We start from the raw sequence: 18,068 nt of genomic DNA, 5'->3' as shown, positions 1-18,068 counted from the left end.
GAATTCTCGCACCATTGACTTCAATGATGTTCGAATTCGGCATTTGATCACCCGGATAACGTTCTCACTATTCGATCGAAAGCTGTCGAATCGAATAGTGAGATATTCAACCAACACTAGTCAAGACCTTCTGCCTGTTCACCTTTATCAGTCTTTTTCCATCTATTTGGAAGTGTTTGTTGGACCTATTAGAGCCACTAACACCTACTGTACCCAGTCTCCGTGTTAAGGACATCCGATATACACACAACTCTTAGATACGAATGGGGCTATGCTGCTCCCTCGTGTGCAGGATGAAGGCTTGAAAGGGGGAGGGGGGACAATTTGCATGACTTGCAGAAAAAATCTTTTGCTAAACACAGCTGGGACTGAGCTCTTCTTCAAGCTCTTGTAACTCTTTAATGACCAAGACAAACTCTGCAGCTTCTTTATGTTTGCATATCAAAGCACAGCTTGCTCCAGAAGGTAATGAATGCGTAGGCTTCATAAGTTTTTTTTTTTTTTTTTTTGCTTTGTTTGTGGTTAGCTCACAGTGAGGATTTTATTCAGTAACTGACACCACACTGCCTAAAATTAGGTTGAGACAAACATCTGTCCTAATTGCATTTTATAAAATAATGTGCCTGTTCCGACTTACACACAAATTCAACTTAAGAACAAATCTACAGTCCCTATGTCATAATATCTCGTATGTAACCCAGCAACTACCTGTATCAGTTAGGTCTCTCCAGCAACTCCATTTATACTATGGCAGGAAACCTATAATATTGAATTGGAAGAATCCTTTTCCACCCACAGTGGCAGCCTGGAAAAACCTAACTACTGAAATGTGATAGAGCATAGCAAAGTTGTACAGAGTCTAAAAATACAGTTTCTTCTTAAGTTTCTTTGTGTTTTGGTAATCATATTTGATGTATTTTGGAACTGAATATATAGTTTATTCTCCTTAATGAATGTTTCTGTGCTTTGCTTGTCACTCCTTAGCTATTTCGTATCCTATTTTGGTAAAAGGGGTGATTGGAATGTTAAGAGGGCAATTATTATCACCATTGCTACTGGGGGTTACTTCTTGTAGCAACATCATTGTGTTTATGTTCTATTTATAGTATTTGATGGTCTGTCTGCATTATGTTCCACAGTCTATGAGGGTATTTGTTTTTTATGTAGCATTGCATGCTATGTGTGTACTACTTTCAAAATTGTTTAAAAAAGAAAATCCTAAAAAAATAAAAAAATTAGACTGTAGGTAGGGACAGCTATACTTTTACACAAAAACGTAATAAAAATCAACACAATAGAAATGTGTCTTCTAAGCCCTGCATCTCTATACAAGCTTAGAAAATATTCTGCATCTTTTTAACCATACTCTCTCTATATATTTTTTTTGCATCATTTTAACCTTGAGTTTTAGAAAACTTTGTCCTGTCATGTCCCGGGTCTCCTGGGTGAAGGAATGCTTGGAACAGATTATTTTAAAACACAGTTATATCATAGAAAACATTAACTGCTTTAACCATTTTGAGGCCAGTGGCTTTTCTCATGCCTAAGTCCCCAAACAAGTTGCGCAGGGCCATAAAGAATGGCCAGGAGCCTGGGAAAGGAGGGTGCCAGCCTAAGTCTACATTGATGCATATGCTTATGATGTGAAGAAGTGAGTAAATGCTATGGAATTTTTTTTTTTTTAAATAGATAAGCAATTGGGGTTAATGTGCATTCATATACAATTGAGCACTGTACATACCACATTGTTAAGTTCTATTGAGAATGAAAGACAAGCATCTGGATCTGCTTCTTCTCCCATTGGAAATGACATAAGTTGTCCTCGGTCAGTCAGATCAGCAAACAACATTTGGGAAACACTGTACACAACCTAGATTTTCACTCAAGACAATCACGATCGTTCATTCTGGGTGACAGTTACATAGCACATGTTTATAGTTTACCCTACATGGGGTGTTTGTGACAGGAAAATTCTTTGCTGTCCAAAAAAGGAACATTAAAGCAAGACTAGATTTTCCCAATAAATACAAAGGTAAAGATCGGGCCTTTTGTTCAAGAAGTATTTAATGGGAAAATCTAACTTTTCTATAGTTATTTACACTTTCATCAGTGAAGCTGGATGATCCCACAAACCTGGAATGAATTTCTTCAAAGTAATTTGCTAGCAAATGTATTGAATTGTGGACCAGATCCATTTTAGGTTTGCTGGGTCACGCAGATTCACTGATAAAACAGTATCCTCTCCAGCCTTGGGGACTATCGGACCCTATGCAACTTAAAGAATGTTTAATACACTAGTGATTAAAATGTCAGCGATTGCTAAGAGGGGGCAATAATAACTTCTTGGACTAAAGGTATGTTTACTTTTTCCTTGGCACAATATTACATTTATTGAGATTTTTATAAGTGATTGCAAAGCAAATTTATAATGTTTATCACCCTAATCTGTAAACATTTCTTTAGCTGGCTGTATATTGTAATACAATGCAGATATTTCAATAAAAACTAGTTCACAATATGGTTACAAGCATTGTGGTATTCTAATATTCATACAATGTGAATTACGATAAGCTTTATAATGGGTGCAAATTTTCATAAAATAGCTTAAATGCCATGCACTGAATATAATGTGTCATGTTACTGGTGTCAAATATTTAAACGTAACTATATTTAAATGTACAGAAGTTGAGTACATTAAGATAATCTGAAAGAAAATCAAATGATAATGGAAAGAAGTTTGTTCTTAGTATAAATTTTCTTCAGAAATACTTAGTGTACAATATGCATAAATGCTTTTAAAGGTCTTTTCTGTCACATGTATAATTTAATTCACTTACTGCAATCTGTTTGAAACCTTACTGTCCATTCAAGAAATATTTTTACTGCAAATGTTCCCAAGCAGAAAATCTACAATGTATAATGCAACATTTATTGAGTAAAGGCAAATCATGAAGCTTACAGATTTATTTATAAAGTTATAAAATACACGAATATACAGCAGATTGCATTTAAAGTACCAATGATGTGTATTTATGCTCCTTTAAAGTGCAGCTCTGACATATTCTGTTGGAGATGAGCTATAGAGGGAAGAAATCAAATCTGTCTTTTGGAAATATTTTCAAATTTTAAATATACTGAAATACAGAAGAGTCATGGCACCCATGTGAAGCACTTTAGGTAGAAAGTCACTCTGAAATATTCAATAAAACATCTAAGCTGTTGAAATCCACTTGTCAATCTAGTTTAATGTATTCAATAAAGTTCTTTTTAGCCAGTAGCCTGAGATAAGAATCTTTACAGTCTAAATAATAGAAACAAACATTGTTCCAAAAACCACAGGAATAATGCCATGAAAATGCCTGTTAACTAGCTAGTTAGTTCTCCAGGTCATTATCCAGATTATCCAGGCCATTGTAGAATCCAAATCTCTTTAAAAGTTTGTTTATCTTTTAATACAAAAACAAGACTATTGCTTCTGCTTTCAAAAGGACATGACATTTAAGTTTAATGAAGCCCCTGATCCTTACGAGGATTGTTTTACTTTTGATATACTGTTTTACTTTTGTGTACCTTTAGGAAGATTTCCATCACTCTTTCCTGGAGATGTACTTTGCATTGAGATAAGGAAAATCTATATAATGTCAGGGGATTTACCTTCCTAGGCAACTATCACTAGGACAGGTGTTTCCACTGGGAGATTTCCCCACTTGCACTGGTGGCAAATGTAAAAATAGGATTTTCCATCACTTTAACTAAAGTCACACACATATGTCAGGTGATTCTTGCTGGAAACAATCTTTCCAGGTTCTATTCAATGGAGAGGAAAGGGAGAGGACAAATGAGTGACACCTTGCTGTTCTTTCCTCCATAGAAATGTGCAGTGGTCGTTCCTGGTAGAGTCACAGTGGATTGACAAACAACGACCGATGTAAACATTAGATTTTCACCCAAGGCAAGCATGACTGTTTGTCCCAGGAGACCATAATCTGATATGAGCATGTAGGTTTAGACTATGTACTGATATGTGCACAGCGGTTGCCTGGTGTCGATCGTCATTCTGTCCCAGCGGATTCATGAACAACGATCTGTAAAAAACGCTATGCATGTCAATGGAGCAGAGCTTAGTGGGGTGCCAATCCCTTGTCCTTCCCTTCTCCCTCTCCAAAGAACAGAACAGGTGCTGTGTGTACAGCGCTCGTTCATTCATGTCACTATCTGTCACTGGAAACGATCATGAAAGACCTTTTCAGCAACAACAATTTTAGGTGATTACGTATGGCAATGGTCAATAGGGACTTCCAATGGTTCCGCGAAATTTCGGTGAACTGATTTCGCGAAATCATTGGAAGAGAAAATTAAAACAGGAGGATTCCCAGAGCTACATTCAGCCCTGGGAATCTCCCTGTTTGCGAGCCCCAGAGCAATCATTGATAAGCTCACTATAAGATCCCCGGGGCACTAGAGGTTAATTACCCTCTAGTGCCCCAGGGATCTCCTGCAGTCACAGCTGTGACCACAAGGTTCTCACAGTCACGTGACTGTGGGAACTGAACTGCAGATGAATTCTGCAGTTCCACTACGATTCCGGGGAACTAGAGGTTAATTAACCTCTAGTGCCCTGGGGATCGCACACTCCTCTTCTCAGTGTGCGATCCCTGGGGATCGCCTGCAGTCACAGCCGTGAGAAGAGTGCGATGCCCTAATGGTCAATAGGAAAAATACGCTCATCCCTAATGGTCAATAGGAAAAGCAAAATATTTGATTGTCCCCAGTCAGGGATGCAAATAGAATTGTATTTTAGTCTTTCTCTATTCTACTCAAAACTAAAAATTCATTCATTTGAAGGGCAAATTCTATCTATCGTGTTTAATGTTATACCTGGTTCCTCTGTGCAGAGGTTGTATATATAACAAAAAGATATCTTATTACTTTCTTACAGTTCTTAACCAGAAGCTTTCTTATCTATTTGCACCTTAGCACTGAAGATAAGTGATATGTTTTTTTTTTTTTTAACTGTTTATAGCTTCCACATATTATGAGAAATGTGTTGTTTTTTACCTATGCTTTGTAGGATTTAGTATTGGGTTGATTTCAATAATTAAAAGCAGCTAAACCATAATCTTTTACGTGTATATATTTCACTAAAAGCATAGGTGGAGTTTTAGATTTAGTTAGTTTTAAAACAAATGACAGATAACGCTAGCTAAAAAATAGGGCATGAAAAATGATAAAAATAAAGCCTACAGTGTTATATCTTTAGGACAACAAAAGGTCACACAAGGTTTTGCTCAATCTCCCTTCGGCAGATTTCAGAAGTAATATAGAGCCAAAATTCGGTCTATAGCAGCACCAAAACACATGACTATTTAAAGCACACTGAAAAGACCAATATGCTGCTTTACATTGCTATATTTCTACTCTTAGCTTGCTCTAATATTAGCTCTTTTCAGCACTTCTGATTACTGGTATTGTTGCCTTACAATCCACGGATGATTTTCACAGTCATCCTTGTTTGCCTTGGGTAATTAAGAAACCGTTGGCAGATACTTATCTTGGTCATATTTATTCCTTGGTTGTGATAAATATAACTTCCTTATCAGACTTCCTGAAACAGATTGAGAGAGCTATCTGACACATAATAACTGGATCAATGATCAACGGTGTATGAAGTGTATGGGCTCTGTTTGTGGCCATGAAACAGGAGATTGCAATTTACCTTTTGCCTGAATTTGTGAACTGTGCGAGTAAATTACATGTCACATAGCAGGTTCTGTAAAGAACTACATGAATACAAAGAGAGAAAGAAAATCTTAGGCATACATTTAATATTATTTATGTGCTTTTTGAGTTTATAATATATATATATATATATATATATATATATATATATATATATATATATTTATATATAAATGACATTGAAAAAAAAAACTAAAAGGTACAGTAAATTACAGCAAAGTTACTGCTAAATAAAAACGTTTTCCATCAGTCCTTTGAATATCAGACCATCAAAAGTCCCAGTTACCCAAATCTAACTTTTTTTTCCCAGAAAATGGTGTTTGTATTTGGACATCCTAAAGGTTTATTCCAAGAAGATATAAAGACAATATTAATGCAAACTTGTATTTATAAACACATCATTATTTTTTTATATATGTATTTTAGCCTCTTGCAAGTCCCTGTACAACATTGCTCAGATTAAGAGAGAGAGAAAAAGTAAAACGAGTCATTACAGTGTGCTGTCATACTGGATCCAATGGACCAATTGAAATGGTTTAATAAACCAAATAGACATCAGAAAGTAGAGTTTTTTTGGCTGATGAGACATGCAAAGACCCTTTTGCCTAAAAAACCCTAAAACATTTAGATCCTTTTCCTTGCTTCTGTTGGCTTTTTGTTCCTAGTTTACACTGCCTATGTGCCATGCTGTGTAGAGCCTCCTCTCTATTCTCAGCATTGCCAATAATAGACCTAGATTGCAGTGACAACATAACTCCTGCACATGAGTCCAGTTGGTGAAGAGGATCACAGTTGACCAGATCAGTCAGCAGTGTGGACCGGCCTTTGGGGGATACAATGATGACAGGCTTCTGGACCTGTCATTGCTAGATGGCTTTAAAAAAGATAAGTGGGGGCCATAATTGGCAAGTGTAATGTGCATACTTTTCAAACATGCCAAAAGCTCACCTTCACTAATAGAATAATTCCTGTCTTAACTGCAATATTTAAAAATCAGATATCTAGCCTTGCTAGGCAATGGTGTGCGGTAGAGTTTTGGTAATATCAGGGATAGACAGAAAACCTAAACAATATAGGCAACAAGGCTTCCATGTATGTATTACTTTTGTGTATATAGCTAGTTGCATGGATTTCATATTTTAACAATTAATCTCAAGCAACAGGATGCCAATACTATCCAGAGTAAAATACAACTAAAAGTGTAACTAACACAAAATACTAAAATACTGACAAGCTGTGTCTCTGCAGCCATGCCACCTGTTTGTAAATTGGTCTTTTGGTGTACTGTAAGGTGTTACAGACCCTGCAGTGACTGTTCCATCATTACAGGTAGGCCAGTTTCAGGCTCATCTGATTGCAGACGGGGATGGGGGTTAGGTGGGCAGTCATTTGGTTATAATATGTATATATATATTTACAGACAAATTCCTTTTTATGAATAATGTTGACACTGTTATAGTGATCGTAATACCATCAAACCCACATGATTTTTTAATACAGTTATTTGAGTATAAACTTCAGCACAGGCAATAAGGAAATACTTTGGATACCATGAAAAAATTTAAGTGGTTATATCAATCTGAATATGAATGGCATTCCTTATATCTAATGTTACTTTTAATGCCGGTTTGGTCTATGGATGACACTGTAGCACACAGTACCATACTTACTGCCATGCTGGAACCAAGTGGTTTAATTATGTGAATAACATTCACAAAGAAGCTTTATGCAAATGTAATTGTGGCTAAACAGACAATCTTTTCCATCTTTAGGGGGAATTAACATGCCTCAGGGGAAGTTAGCTCTAAAGATAAATAATTCCCAGGTATCTCTTGCATATTATCTATGGAAAAAGAGTGTTATATGTATTTGATGCAGGAAACTATGTCAGCTATGGTCAGCAACACAATACACTTTAATTAACATTCCTACCAGAGGAGATATGCTGCTGGCTTATTGCATTGTTTCCACTCTGGTCTATAAATAAATTAATAAAAACATAGCTATAAGCTAGCTGTAGGTGAGGTGCAGAACACTGCAATGCAGCAGAAGTCAAGCCTTATGAAAGTACACGTCATCCATGTACGTTTTAGGTGCAGAATCTGGCAGGTTTATTGACTATGGTGTCATTGATAATGCATGCCCGGTCTTGGACATGTGCACAAAGAGCAGCTCACAGCCTCCTGGGATATGTGATGCAAGTATCCTAGAAAGCTGCAGGTTCCCCAAAACAAAATATTAAAATGTGTGAAGAAAAAAAATCACTTTATAAAAAGAATAGTTACCCCTTTATATAATGTTAAAGATGTCATGATAAGTCTGTGTTACTTTATAACCATAGCTATGACTAGCCAATTAGGGTGATCACTTTAAAAAAAGTAAATAAAGCTTCCACAGAAACCTGTGATCTGTAAACCTGTCTGAAATTACACTTTGTGTTTTGTGATAATATCTATCTCAAACAGGTAAAGCTGGGTGTATCTTCATAAACAGAAGAAATATCACTGCTATTTATTAAAGGTCTTTTTACGTTTCCTACTTTCTCCAAATCAACACCTTACTAAAATACAATTGGCATTGCTATTTTCCAGCAATATCTGCAATAATCAGAAAGTAAACAGTTTATAATTGGACTCAATACTTAGGGTTAGGGTACATTAGGGTTTTTGTTGTGTGTGGATAGCAATGTTGGGGCACATTTCTTACAATGGCTACTGAAGTGGCTTGGAAAATTAAGAAAAATTTTCAACATTACAAGAACAAATCCAATTTAATGTGACTAACTACTTCTACGAATCTCCCAAGAAATATAAAACATGTTTCCTGCTACAAGAACAAGGTAATATAGGGAAGACAAAAAACAGAAAGTTAGGGTAAAATTAGGGTAATGCCTGGACATACACTTTAACATTATTTTGATAAAGTAGCTTAAGTGCTGCTAAAAAGAATACAGGCAACCAGACTGTTGCAAAATGCTGGCCTCCTACACTTCTTTTTTACAAATGCTAAACGTTGTCATTTTCTAAAAAGTTGTAGCTGATTTGTGATTACTACAAACTTGTATAACCACAAAAAGAGGTCTATTTCATAAGCAGTGAATTTAACATTCACTAAATAGGAGAATGGAGAATCATTCACTGCCATTAAAAGAACATGTATCTGGAACATTCTCTATTGGAGTATGTGGTTGAATGTCAGATTCTCTGCTTTAAAAAAAGACTATCAATAGTGCAACAATAGCAAAAGTATGATCATTGCTATATATGACATGATTTACTACTCACATGTTGAAACTGCAAAAAAATTAAGATATTGGTATTTATTTGCCTTACAAAAGGGATCTACATTAGATAAAATAAAAATCCCCTAATCAAGAGGAATCATACTTTTTAGTGCCCCCCCCCCCCCCCTTACCCTGAATTGGGTATTTTTTGCAAAGTGAAGCTAGGTGAAACATCCCTTACAAGGGAAAAAGCTTGCTTTGCTAAGTACATAGTCCAACCCTTTAATAAATCAATACCAATGTGTTGAACTTAAAAGAGAAAAAACATAAATAAGATTTACAAGTACCATATAATGTCCTAGGGACAAGCATCATTTTAGTGCAGCTGCAATTTCTATACTTCAGTATGAGAACAACAGTAAGCCTAAATATAGTTAAATCTTCAGGAAATGGCAGAAATGAGAGGCTAAAAGACTGTAAATGGCAATCTTTTATAGCACATAAGCTGTCAGCTGTGAGTAATAAATCTGTGAGTGACCTAGTGAGACTAATTACTCTGCTTTTTGGTTACACTAGTCGTTTTTATACATTGCACATTTCCTATGCCTGGTCAGTTGCTCTACTATTCTTTCATACATTGTTCTGCATTCTCTTGTTATAATACCTCCACTTTTATGCACAGAACCATGCCTTTTAGCACCTGATTTTCCAGGAACTGTCCAAGGTACTAGTAGGCACAAAGACATGGCTTTGGGAGGGATGTAAAAAAAGTAAGACTGCCTTAGTTAGTTAGATCATGACTGTGTTCTTTTTTCCTTTGTAAGGATTAATTCACATGGCGAGGAGTCCTGTGGTTTTTAAAAAATTCCAAGCCTAGTGAAAGACATCCATTTTAAAATATTTTTCATTACAAACACTGTACCAAAGCTGCTTTATGCATTTTTGTTGAGCTAATCACACTATGTCATCTACTTTTTTAAAAAAAAAACACGATGTGAAAGAGATTTCTATCCCTATGATACAGTCTGCTATTGTCATTCAATGTCTATGTATTCTTTGTTAAAGCCCAGGTCTTCTTAAAGATGTGACTCAATCTATTTTAGTTTCATTGTGGTCAAGGACATCTAAATGGCAAGGCTACTAAGTAAGATCATTTGTAGGAAATGACATTTTTTTTGCTTCATTTGCTATCAACTGATCCACGTTTGAGGCACCTGTGACTTGCATTAAATCATTAGCTGCTTACATACTGAATAAGGGCCATGAAAAACCCAAATCATGATGCACATGAAACATGCCAGTACATGTAAATACTTTTGCTTTTTTCCTGAGAAAAAACAAAGTTTCAGCAACAGTAATGATCTTGTAGGTCTCTTTGTTTCAGTGGGTTTAATTGGGGAGGTTTTAGTGTTAGATCACATGGGAATAACAAACAAAAACAATTGATAATTGGGCATGAATATATTACAGAGATGGATGGGGGAACATTGAGATCCTTCATATATGGTCACTAATGCAGACTGAAATTTTCATCAAAAGTTTGTTTTCTGTTTCCAGAGGGGATAAGGTATACGGATGTTGAGGAAGAACAGCTCACATTTCTGTAGCTTGCAATGATCGCTTCTGTCTACAGAAACATACCTTGACCATTGGTCATGCCCCAGATTTGAAACTTTTATAATGGCTTATTTTATAATTTATTAAACATCAGATAATAGCAGTTTTTACTGATTTCAGAAGCGAAATACACATATTGGTAATATACCTTTTTTCATAAAATAATTCCACCCTTGTAGTTAAAGTGAAAGTATAACTAAAACCTTTTTCTAGTTTTGAATGGACTATAGAAGGTCTAAATACAAGAGGAATTTTGTATTCATACTTAAACCTTGGTTTGCTTTATGTATTTCTACCAGATCTGAGCAGTAATCATCATAAGACATTTTCCCTGTCCAGAAGCTTCCAGTTTTAAGACTAGTTACTGCTGCTTTCTCATCTGTCCTCTTCTCCATACATTTATTTATATATACATGTGTCTCATACTCTTTTCTACTCAAAATCTATATGGAAAAAATATATAACTTTTACTCCTCAAAAATGCTACAATTAGACCAAAAAATGTATGTGAAAAATTGTACCAAAAAATTGGGAAACAGTGATGTTGAGTGTCCATTTTATGTCATTTGAAGGGCAACATGGGGCAGATGTAAGTTTTTCAGGTTTATAGGATTAAGTTTACAGCTTTATAGGGTCCTCTATCCTGTTCACGGGATGACAAAATCAAAGGGTAATTTATGGGACGCCCAACAGTAGCAAAGTATGTTGAAGATGTAGCAAGTGACCTAGTACAGGTAAAATCAAACTACCTCCTCTTGTTACTCCAAGGCCCAGACACAAAGCAGCCAAATTATAGTGAGGCATAAGCAGGCTGCCATTAACTTCCTTGCATGTTAACCTCTACACACTCTAAAACAGTTGACAAGTACCATTATGAAAAATGTCTCAGCTGTTGTGACTGTTGATAGAGGAGGCAAAACACCCAGATTATTAGTAATAAGACTTTTCATGCACTGATGCCCAAACTTTACTTTATGTTGAGGATTGGACAAGGCAACTGACTCATCCTGCTCCCTTTTCTGTTTACATCAAGGTTCACGCTTGAACCTTGGACCCTGACTTACGTACCTCTGTTGGTGAAAAGGAGCCCCATAGCAGAGCCAAAACTGTGAAACAGAGGCTAGAAGTGAAGCCCCCATCACCCTACCAATCCTTGTCTTCATTTCCCATATCTACTTTTTCACTGTTTAGTAGCTAGCTTGTATCCCACAGGTTTTTATTGTACAATAATACTGGCTTGTACCAATATTGCACAACTGCTGGTTCTGCAACTGCTGGTATAAGGACCAGTGCACACAGCTTGCTTCCATGACTTTATAGCCTGTGGTATACTCTGATACAACATGCCAGATAGCCAACCCTGTTCTGCATAATTGTATGACTTATATGAGCCTCGATAGGTGGACACTCCCTATTGACTAAATGCTTGCCACCGTTTTTTTTGGCATGGAACTTACAGCTCTTTATACACAAGTAAAAGTAGCAAAAGTGATTAGATCTACACTGAGGATGTACATTTACCGACATCTAAAGGTTGTTTTCATTGCCAGTCAAGCTATATAGCCTTAAACCGATGCATGTTAAAGTAACACTGGAAATAACAATCCCATTTTATTACTGTGCAAACCGTGTAACTAGATCTGTACACACTCAAGTTGTGGGCCTTTATATTATTATTTTCCACATAGTTACACAAAGTGATTTGATGACATGTGACACAATACAGAATAAACAGTCTCTACTTGAGAACTGTACAAACTGAAGAACTAGAATTGTACCTAAATCAAGTTCTGTCCCTTTATTTAATTATTAATTTTCATTAGCTGACACAAGTGGTTGTGACAAAATGAAACTCACTAAAGAAATTTATTTTTTTCTGCATAAAGTAAATATCTTGCAAGAGCAATAACACGCTCCCACTTTTCTGTCCACACATCTCCCACTCACCAGTTCTCACATCTCCAACTTCCCAAAGCGGTAAATCAAGGGTGAATGCTTTATTATTTTAGTGGAATTTAAGAAATAATTTAAATATATGTCACATAATTTATATGAAGTCAGTGCAGTGCCTGAAAGATGTTCAATTGATAAGCATGGCAAGTTGCAGGCACAAAGATTTTAGTACAAAGATTTGACATAAGACTATCTGACAAAGTTATCCAACCTGTACAAAAACAATGTTTAGCAAGCAGTTGTATCATACCAAAATGACAACTCATAATCATGTCCTGGACTTGACAAATTTGGGAACCAGTCTCTTTGCTTGCTCTTTTCAGACCACTATTAGTGTTTTTGTGAACTTTTGTGATCTTTTTACAACTTTCATTTTTTTTCAGAATAAATTATAGAGTGCAGGCTGTTTTTATTGTGTTATGTTTGCAGAGCATTCTGGACTTTTTAAACAGCAGATGTTCTTATGTGGACCCTCTATCTTCATTCGATGTCCACATCGACTGCACTTATTGAATGCATACATTAAATAGGTTACAGGTTCACTGGCAGGGTAAAAATATTGTTTTAGAAATGCTGCCCCATTTTACTGGTTAAATATCTATAAAAAATACTGCATACTGTATTTTGGGCTTCTTTTTGGACCTTATTGTTAAAGGCATTAGCCCATTAGTGTCTTTAATGTAAGTACAGGACTTTTAGGAAAACAGGAGCGTGGAAAACAGAAGCCCATTCAAGAAACATGTTGATTTTTTATGTATTTTATCTTGCCAATCGAAACTCTACATCCCAATTTCTTTATTATTACAATATATATATTTTCGATTCGGTTAAAGTAGTGTTGAAGGAAATATCATACTTCCAGTTTAAAATGTTTCCCCCTTGTGCCCTCTTAGAATGATCATTAAACAAAATATATATGCATTACATAACTCTTAACAACAGGTTTGCTTTGTATGCACATTCCTTTATAGCTAGGTCTAATAGCTTTAAATATTGCTTTCACTTGCAATCAATGGTACAATGTCCAGACTGAGATGAAGCATGGCGGGAGATATTAAAGCACAGTGAAAAGGTAGTGATAAGAACATATGGCAATTTCAATAAAGAAAAAAGATTGTCATACCCCCCTATCAAGGAACTATTGTTTTAGAGTAAGCTGTAGCAATCTTTTCCTTATGTCTCTCTAACCTCACATTTTCTTTGGTTCTCGAAAGCATTTTACTGTGCACATTCTGACTCTGTGTACTGTAGCACACAACTTAATTTTTATTTTGTTGCTGAACCCACAGTAATAGCTTCCATGCTGATCTGCTTTTTACTATGAATCACTAAGGGAAGTTTTTTCTAACCAAGCAGTTTCAAAAGTTACAAAATGCTGTAGGTATGGAAATGTATTGCAAACAAATGTTTTGATCTTAAGTTACTTGCTGTCCAATGTGTTATGAAATTCACAGCACAATTTACACAGTTATCATACAAAACATAATGGTCAATATAGATACTATACAATGTTAAAAAATACGATGGGACTAACAACAATAAATCACTTTCAAATTAAAATTTAAAAATGAGGAATTTGGAATTTTTGGTAATATTATTTTGTTCTGCATTTTAGTACAGATAGCCATATACATAATGGGGTGGTTGGGTTTATTTATATTAAAACAATTCTTTTTTTTTTTCACACGTATCAGATGTATCCATCTCCACTCCTTGAAAACCAAGAATGGGCCAGGGTTTCTGACTTCTGATTGTAATCAATGCTATACGAAATGTTTTGCTGTCTATTAGAGAGAATTGGAGTTGGACCCACCTAACATAGGTATTTAGACATGTAAGATACACAAGCAGTATTAACATCAATACAAGAGAACAATGTATTATCTGAAACTGTCTGCTAACACTGAAGTATGCATGTGAAGTGCTTGTTAACACATTAAAAAAGTTTTTAAAACATGAGTGATCAACATCATTCTGCATAGGATAAGAAACAAACTTTTTACATTTTCTACAGTTTACACATTGTTAGGAGTCAAGGTGAAATACAAAACAGGCTCAACCCAAGGCACCCACTGTTATCCATGACAGGCCTCTAGTGTATGACCACTTTATTTTGAGCACATTTTAAAGCAGGTTTACAATTCTATAATATATTAAGTGCTATACTGGAAAACATATTTTATGTGTGAGTTGTTCTATCAAACAATAAAATACAATGAAGTGAACCATATAAAGTCAGCCTTAAAAGTGCAGTGAATTGGATATTTTTTTTCAAACGAATGTGCCAGTTATTTTTGAAGTCCTTATCTTTTATTCTGCAATGACAAATTGTTTTGCTTTGCTAAAAGAGAGAGAACAGATGAAGAAAAAACATACATTGATATCCAGGCTGATATGAATAAAAGGTCATTTGGCTTATTTACTGGTCACGGGATGCTGGAACTGATGTAGGCAATCTTGTAAGTTCATACTTATACATGTATAAATTGCCTATGTATGTTGTTATATGTACATATGTTCATTTACAAAAATTGCTGGACCATGTATTGACATACACATAGATCTCCTGAAACCGTGCTGAAGAAGTGGATCTTGTATTCCTCGAAATGTGTCGACAATCTAGAACCCATTGATTTGGTGTCTAGCACAGGAGATATTGTTTTTATGATATGTTTTTAAGCTGAAATATGATTATTATATGTTTGATATTGAAATTAAGCATTTCAAGCTATATGTCATTTGTACCTAATTTTGGCCTTTTAAAGTCCCAAAACCTACTCTCTTTTCTTTAATGTTTTCATTGCCTATTGGCAATTTGAGTAGAGGAAATCTGACCTAACTATATCATTTGGCTTATTTAGTACATCATTCCAGTAGCCCATAGTAAGCAGTCTAATTTTAGTCCATTGAAAGTTGTTCAGTGAAAGATGATTTAAAATTGGTTTTTGTAGATTGTGGCATTTTTTAATGTCAGTGTTGCTTTACTGAGACATTTTGCCGAGTTTTCAATATTTATGAATAATGAAGCAATGATTCACTCACCGAAGCCTTCTGGAATGCTCAGGTATTCCACTCTGCTCAGAGGGGTTATTAAAAACACTTGTGATGTGGGTACCTTTTGCAAACTCTCTGACCAAGGATCAGAAAGTGAATAGACTAACAGACCATCACCTATAATAGGATGATAATACTAGAAGGAAGGATCAGACAAAGTAGATTGGCTAAGGGGTAAATTAGACTATTTTCTGAATCATGGCCAACATGTAATTCTTGATAGATGTGCTTCCCCACTGTTTATGATTAGTAGTTAGCAACTATTATCCATAGTGATGTATTGATATCTCTAGTTTGCCAATCCTAAAATGATTTTTAGTTGTACTTGTGTCATTTACTCTTTATACGATGGTATACTCAAGTGTGACTAGGCATTTAAAGTAACTTTGTAGGAGAGCATTCTTAATAAATAAAACCACAGTTTTATTAAATCAGTTTGATAAAATTGGATACACTTACCTTTGCAGTCTACTTTAACAACTTTCAGGCAAACCAGTAACTAGCTTCCACTGCTGCAAGAAAAAAAAACATTAAATGCAGAAAGTCAGACATATATTAAAATATATGCTATATTTATTTATTCACTAAACATATATGTAACAAAAATATACAATATAATAAGTTACTTCATGGATTTTTTCATGACATTAACAATTGCAAACAAAGTTCAATCATCAGTCAAGTGTAAGTGACATGTAGAGAATATTCTGTGTTACATTGAAATGTGAAGCTCTAGTTTTCATGGAAAAAAAATATAATATAAAAATAAATATATATCTTTGGTATAATTGGTTAAAGTGTTTCTGAAGGTTTCAATTTAAAAAGATGTGTCTAAAGCATAGTTTACAAAAGTAAAGACGAGTGCTGTCTTTTTAGAACAGAACATTCTGTAATAATAATTCTTAACACCACAGGGAATCTAAATGCTGCTTCAAACACTTGGTCTGTCACATATGTTTTCCATGTTCATATTTTTTCAGATTTTTATCAGTAGCTATAAAGCTTGTTATAATGTGAAATGTTTGAATTCTGCATAAATATCAAATCTGAATTAATATGTTTATTATCTTGTTATTGGTTTGTCTGTCTAAGTATAGAAAGAAAGAAAGCTTCAGGATTATCCAGTTTTTTTCCTAGCTGACAATTTCAAATCACACATTTAATATTGTTTATTTTAGCTTACTGGTTGTTTAAATAACCTTTACTGTTAAAAAATATAACAATTACCTTTAAAATGCTTCAGCACCTAAAATACATTTTATATCCAAGGTTACCAATGTTACAAAATATATCCAAGGTTACCAATGTTAACACTGCTCAGGTTGCATTTCGCTTGTACATATCTGCAGTGTAACTAAAAGTGAAGAGGAACAAAGAAGGCTTCTGGTACACATATATATTTAATGCAATGTCTCAATGCTAGGAGTCACAAATGATTCCATATTGTACTGAACTCAAGTAAGCACAGGATATCACAGTGAAAACAAAGTAGGATGAAATTAATCTTAAATCATTTGTCTGGCATCACATGGTTTCTCCCACTGGCCAATAAATCCCTCCTGTGTCTTGTAGTTACTCAGGGGCAAGTGTTTCCATATTTTCAGTGGCAGTAATTCCTCACCTGGGGTATTATGTAGCGGAAAAAGAAAAAAGCTAAATATTAATAATGGAACTTTGAATGGCCAAGTCAATTATATTTTGGCTATTTACAGTCCTAGCCAAACTAAAGCCAAACTAAAGTGAAAAAAAAAACACATTTACCCAAAGATTAGTTGATCCATTAAGAGGATTCTTTGATCGCGTCCTCCCATTATCCTTCTTCAGCCCGGGCACTGCCATCTTCTTCAGTCTTCTTCTTCGCATGTCATCCAATCTCATACTTCGCAGGTGCGAGATCAGGTGACGTTAATGGGGGAAGAAAGTGTCTATGTCACTGCGCATGCATGAGATTGTCAGTTTTTTCCTCCCATGAAAGAAAAGGCTCCTTCTGCGCATGCCTGACATTGGGCCTGTGCAGAAGGAGCTGCCAGAGCCTCCCGGGATGCATGACGTAGGTATCCCAGGAGGCTCTGCGCTCCCATTTAGTCTTGATTACAGTGGCGATCAAGACAGAAAGGGGCTGTGCTGTACCCTTTTTTTAGGGACCTGTCAGTAAATGTTGCACTGCAGATCTGCAGCTCTATATTTGAGGTCCAGGCCCTGAGTGTCCTGAAATGACCAGAGTGTTCTGAGTTGATGTATTTGTGAATAAAAGTGAACAGAGAGCCCTGAAATTGAAGTAAAATCTGAATGACCCCTCTGCTGTGACTGTGTTTGATGCTAATGTCTGACATTGCCTGGATTTCTATTACTTTTACATTGCGAATGCTGCAGCCAGACTCATCCATCCTTCCCTCCGCTCCTCTTCCGCTGCATCTCTTTGTAGTTCTCTCCATTGGCTTCCATTTCACCTTAGAATCAAATTCAAGCTCCTGTGCTTTGC

General features: G+C 35.5%; 1 protein-coding gene across 1 annotated transcript in view; it reads right to left on the bottom strand.

Annotated features, from left to right (window-relative positions):
* Window positions 1-18,068, bottom strand: part of CDH12 (cadherin 12) — a 410,196-nt gene that overhangs the window by 212,885 nt on the left and 179,243 nt on the right. The window contains exon 3 of the mRNA XM_072411847.1: window positions 16,046-16,098. The gene's annotated coding sequence lies outside the window, so the exon portion shown is untranslated. The remainder of the gene's footprint in view (window positions 1-16,045; window positions 16,099-18,068) is intronic.

This window comes from Pyxicephalus adspersus, chromosome 5 (assembly GCF_032062135.1).
Source record: "Pyxicephalus adspersus chromosome 5, UCB_Pads_2.0, whole genome shotgun sequence".
In the NCBI taxonomy this organism is placed as follows: domain Eukaryota; kingdom Metazoa; phylum Chordata; class Amphibia; order Anura; family Pyxicephalidae; genus Pyxicephalus; species Pyxicephalus adspersus.
This window is presented reverse-complemented; position numbering and strand designations above follow the sequence as displayed.